The sequence below is a fragment of the Helianthus annuus genome, chromosome 17 (assembly GCF_002127325.2).
Source record: "Helianthus annuus cultivar XRQ/B chromosome 17, HanXRQr2.0-SUNRISE, whole genome shotgun sequence".
Lineage (NCBI taxonomy): Eukaryota > Viridiplantae > Streptophyta > Magnoliopsida > Asterales > Asteraceae > Helianthus > Helianthus annuus.
Window position 1 is genome coordinate 29,078,403 of NC_035449.2, and position 6,604 is coordinate 29,085,006.

A 6,604-nucleotide genomic window follows, 5' to 3' on the forward strand; every position below is an offset into this window, starting at 1 on the left:
CTTCAAGTTATCTTATTCATCTGACATTACAACTACTCTTAACTCTTGCATTACTTAATCTACTTAAGTAAACATGTCGTGCAATTTCATACTCTGTTGACTTTTCAGAAAGTCAATCATCTTACCTACCTACTTTATACATATGATCATGCACTCATCCTAACCTAGTCGGTCATACCAATGATACTATTTACATTTCATAATCATAATGGAAGACACACACGTACATAGGTACATGATCAACCAATTACATACATGCACTTGTATGACCATTTCAACTCATACTAACATATTCGAAATACTATAGTTGACAATCATAATGAAACTAGAAATTTGACATAATCTCAACACCATTACTTACTAGTAAGTCCATATTTCTCAATGACATGATTCTCTCCTTATGTTAATTATAAGGAATTAACCATTCCATACTATACCATACTCCTTTCACCACTAAATTTTGCAGGGCGATTTCGATTTACTAATTCATACTTATCCGTCATAATTAAAACACTTTGCTTACCTCGATTTCATTCCATACTACAACGATCTGTAAATCTGATCGGTCCACCTTCTTCACGAGTACTAGCCAGACCAGGCTAGATTCCATTCATCCATGTATTGTGCCTCCATTCGAACACCTCCCTTCACCAATTCTGTTGGTTTCATCACACCAAAGATCTTAACATCACCCCTACAAAATTTGGCGGTTAGCATATCTCATTCAAATACTGAGTCTACTAGGTGATTAGTCACCTAAAATTCTATTACATATTTCCTGCGTACATGCTATACATATTTTACATTCCATTTCTTACACGCAATTCTTTCATTTTAGTTACTTATTTCGTCAGCCTTCGCAGTTCGACCCTTTTTAAGGTTGAACTGGATCTTCTTACCCATCATAGATGTATCGGGGTACACATTCGTACTTCCTTCCATTCATGCTTACTTACAGAAACATCCATTACATCATTTTGATATTCTTAACAAACTTGCCCCTCCTGTTCATACTTAATTCTTTGTCTAGGTCATAGCCCGTCATTCATTCTGACTCCTAAGAGTGGATTTCTAGAACATCTACACATAACGGGTTTAAAACTTCTTTCTTTCATTTTAAAACTTAGCTTTGCGTGCCCATTACGATCATTCCTTTGTTCATTTACCTTACATTTACTCATAGAACTCGTTTAACATAACTATGGTCAATTATTGACATGATTCTAATGTGGGTAAATTTTATCCTTCTTATGTTTTTAAATCTATCCTGCGGTTACTAACCTACTATTCATTCATTTTCTTCTTTCTATGGTTTGAATCTGTCTCGCAGATTCAAGCATGCCATTCCCGCATTTCATTCCTTGAATCCGTTTTGCGGATTCAAACATTCCATTCGAGCCTTTCATTTCTTGAATCCGTCTCACGGATTCAAACGTTCTATTCATATCCTTCATTCCTACACGTGTTGAATTCGTCTCGCGGATTCAACAGATCATTCATACTTCATTCCTGAAAGTCTTACATTTCCTTTCATCTCCCCCCCCCACGTCAACCTACTACCTAATTCTAACGGACACACCTGTAACAATTATCACGGTCTCACGAACGTCATATGTTTCTTGTGTACTGGCCAGGTACACAATCCACATACTAGTTTCGTGCCTTCGCGTAATCGCCACCTTATGTCCGCAGAATTAAGTATCGGCACGTGTAACATTTTCAAAACTTCCTTACTCGGTCATTATTATATTTCATTTGAAATTTTCTTTTACTTGCTTGAACATACCATTTCATGCACCAATAAGTTAAATCTACGTACCTCGGTCAATATGTCACATTATATACCTTGGTGCCATTGCTAGACCGTATTTACAATTCATCCTTTCCAAGCAATCATGCTGACCTTACACATAACATACTGTTAGTTATCTTCGAACACATACTTAAGCACATACTTACCTTGGCTTCTGCCCCTAGATCTTGATCGAGTCTTAGATTGTACGGTTTCTTAGTCACGAGAGCACACCGGTTTGAGTTCAAGCATTTACCTCCTTCTACTTGATTCTCTCAAACCAGGGCTCTGATACCAACTTGTAACGCCCTAACATGCTTTAACTGAAAATACGCAGCGGAAAATACATGCCATAAAATTTCTTTCATTATAATCGTCTTGACTTACTTGAGGTTCATTTTGAGGTGACACATTTACAATGAATACATTAATTTATCTCATTTACATAATAAAACACAACTTGTGTGTATTGAATTACTCTCTCATTCAGTCCCGTACAATCCTTCACGTGACCCGATCCTCGATCTCCATTCCTTGATGATTTTCTGTAACCCGATCAACCTGCGCTCACCACATACATTCATAACGTTAGTACATATCATAAGCTTAAATAAGATTCCCCCTTACTGACTATTCATTTCATTATCTCGTCATATTCCAGCTTTCTATCTGATTATACATTCCGTGGTGAGACTTCTTCGTTGTACCTGCATTACACTTCGTTCACAAGGCACGCTATTATTATCCTCAATGCTCAATTTCATTGAATACATGCATATATACTTACATACATACCTTCATATATATATATATATATATATGTAAACGTTCGCACATAACTACTCACATACGTGCGTACCTACATACATACGTACATACATACATACATACATACCTACATCATTGCGTACACTTCCGACATTTTAAATATATACGAATATACATTCCTGCTAGTAATATATTCAATTCATACATGCCTAATCACTTACGTACCTCTATAAACTTACTTATGCCTCTTATACTTATCTTGCTCCATTTTATGCTTGCGCATGCGCTCATTGTAGCTCATGAACATTTTACAATGAGTGAGATTACATTTTGGGACACTCTATGGGCTACGGGACTGATTTAGACGAATTCTGCACACTTTAATGAACCTGCAGCTGTCGCATGGCCGTGCGTCCAACCGCACGACCGTGCGGTACCTACAACGTCGGGGGCACTGGCAGTGCACAAGCCCGTGCATTGATTTACTCGGATATGCACGACCGTGCGGCCAAGCGCACGACCGTGCGCCACCAATTCTTACGGTGACAGCCTACTGTCTTACGGCAGAGTTAAATGCCCAGCACCCACCGTAGCTTACGGTGGGCACCGTAAGCTACGGTGATGCCCAGTTCAGCCTTCGTTTAATATACTAAAACTCGCATAACTTACTCGTTTTTGACCCGTTTTACCCGATTCTTTTTCCTACGCGACCGTAAATTAATTCTCCATCACATGGAGTGAAAATCCAATATTTGGACTACCAAATTTTATGACTCTTATGCCTTCGACTTATTTCCCTTTTACCGAATTTTGACCCGTTCATGCATATCTCAACATAACTTGTTTCTGATTGTCCGTAAAACCTTTCCTGCATTTTAGACTAAGAATCCTTGCCCCGGGTCCGTAATCTTTACGAATTTCATTATCGCTACCTTACTTATACATAATTATTCGACCCGTTTAAACCCATCCAATTACCTTAATGCTTTCATCATTACATAACCTTATATATTTTCCCCACAATCATAAACATGAAATCTATAAGCATACTAAGAAGTGAGTCGGAAGTCACTTACCTTAAGTGTCCGTATTCGTGAGCATTTCCTTGTCTCCTCTTGACCCGATTGCCCTTCATGCTTGCGTCCTCTTGACATGATGCTTATCATCTACACCTCACTACATTCACATTCTTGTTAGCATTCGAGATCTACATATCACTAATCATGTCTAATTCATATCTCGCATTTGACTTCCAATAGTCAATTTCAACAAGCACAAGGCATAAATATAACAATGCATCATTCCAATTTACGCACTTTAACATACCATCAAGTATAAAACATAATGATTCATCATGCATCGTTCAATCCTCCTAATCTTACAATCATATATATATTTTAACCATGCTATTCTGACGTTTATTTACTTTTCATAAAATTAACGGTTGAGTATGTAAACTTTCAACTTAGGAACATATATCCATTCTGATGTGGTCGTTATACCAATGACACCATAAGCATTTCATACTCATATAGTAAAATACATACGAACATATGATTACCTAGTCACATACACAACATACACATACTTATGCTTTCATAACTCTACATTGTTCAACATTTGCATAATTAATTTATCATCTTACGTATGTACACGACATAATTCCAACATTATCATTTATCAATAAACTATGCATTTCACATTTGTACACATTTGCTCTTAATCACCATGAACCAAACGCATAAAGTACATGGCGAGCATTACATCATTAGGACATAAGGTACAAGTTCCTAATGCATAGTTTACTAAACCATTCATTTAAATCCGAATTCTCATAATGACTCCACCTTAAGCATACTTAACTTATTATTTTGCTAACGGCTATACCATAAGCGCCTTCTATACATAATTACCCATAACCTTCATACAATTTCACAAATTTTGCTCTCTTAGGCATTTCATCGAACACTTGGCGGGTGTACTACTAACAAAACATTATGTACAAGCTTTTAAAGCGTGATTCCTACTAATTCTTCACATAACTCATTCACAATCAATCAAGTTCATAACAATATTTCATCCTAACTAGGAACATATGGTTGTGACATCAATTATTCATAACAAGATCATCAACAACAACCAATTTACAAGTAGAAACCTCAAAATTTCTAGCCATTCTTGACATGCAAGTGGGTTTTGTTTAAATCCATGTTCATATTCGAAATTTAACATATCTTGATGTCTACATAGCCATAGTAACCATTATTCATACTAGATTTAACATTACATTCACAATTACACTAAACCCACTAAATTAAGCATCACCAAATTGCAAAATTCGACTTACTTGTCATTGGAAACGCTTAGGGGATTAACATTCTTGGTTCATGCATCCAAATGGCCCTCAAATCCCCTCTCAATTTGAAGATTTTCTTGAATTAGGGTTTCACCCCTCTTTCTCCTCTCCTGATCGATATCACGCACACACACCCCTTGTGTGTGTGTGATTCTTGTTTTAATTAAACAAATTTTCCAATTTGGCAACTCTAGTCCCTCAAGTTTATCACACCATCTTTGTTGCCACAATTTTCATTTTCTTTACTTATTTTGTTAGGTTTTTAACTAAGTTTATTAACCTAGTTATTGTATTTCATTCAATTAATCATGGCAACGTACCTACGTATTAATACGAGTTTTGGGGTGTTACAAGGACGCAAAATTTCGAGGTGTTTCATCCTCACCCCCTTAAAAGAAATCTCGACCTCGAGATTTATTGAAACAATTGAGGGTATTTTTCCTTCATTGTGGATTCTACCTCCCACGTGTACTCGGGACCTCTACGGGCATCCCATTTTACCTTTACTGTCACACCCCGATTTCCACATGTTTCACCGGTGGGCCCGGTGGGGGATTACCGTGACGTAGTTGGCAACCATATAGTCAAACCACACAATATTTAAATGCACAGCGGAAGCATAAAGATAGATTATATTTCAACCATCGAATGTAATATCCAAGTATCACGAATAGTCGAAATAAATCCACAGGGGATCAAAATAAAAAGAAATATTGTTCAACAGATACTGGCATCCAAAGCTTGCGAGACTCTAACGATGCTAAGGAGTGGCCAGCCTATTTCGTGTAGAACCTGCATTTAATCTTTTTGGGGAAAATACGTCAGTTTACACTGGTAAATACATTCAACCGACACTTTTGAAAAAGGTTTAATAAAATTGATTTAAATGCACAAGGCACAAACTATTTATAACTTGGGATAATTTATAAATTAAATCTTGTAAAAGAATTACATGTTCACTATGCGTTCAGTCGCCCGGGTCGTGCCGGGTTTAAGGTTAATAGACACGCCACATAGCATAAAGCCGTGGCGGGAAAACCAACGGTTATACCTTTAATAATGTAGATACATTGTCGGGTGTACGCCTACACCCGTGTGTCGGGGTCGTGGCCATTTCGTAAAATGATGCCAAGGATATCCGGGACATGGTCATTAAGCTCCCAAAGGCGTAAAGCCAACAAAACAAATTTTTAAACGAGTCACATTGATAATAACCAACTACTAATGAGTTGGGTCAATTGCCCGACCAAGCGGTATCTTTATATACCGTAACCCAAGCCCGTATAACGGAAAATAAGTTAAAAGTATTTACCTGAGCAAGTAATAATCCTCAATCAAACAAATGCAAGTATCTTTTACTGGTCTTCTATTCTGGAACGAAGGTTTATAACAACCTATTAGAATCCTAACGGGTCTTTAATTTAGCCTTAGCTTAGACCGGTCAGTTACAAAGGATAAATACGGTTTAATCGCGTGAAAGGCGAAAACCGGGAATGGAAGGTGGTTTAGACCCAACAAGTTTGAAGACTTTTCTCATATGGGTAATATAACCACACTCTGGATTTTGAAGTAAAAACAATAAGGTTTGACCCGTTTCGGCTAATTTATGTAAACTAGTTACATAAACCGAACCGTGCGCGCAAAAGGCGCAACGGGTAACCTTAAGAGTCCTGCATGGGTTTCCTAAG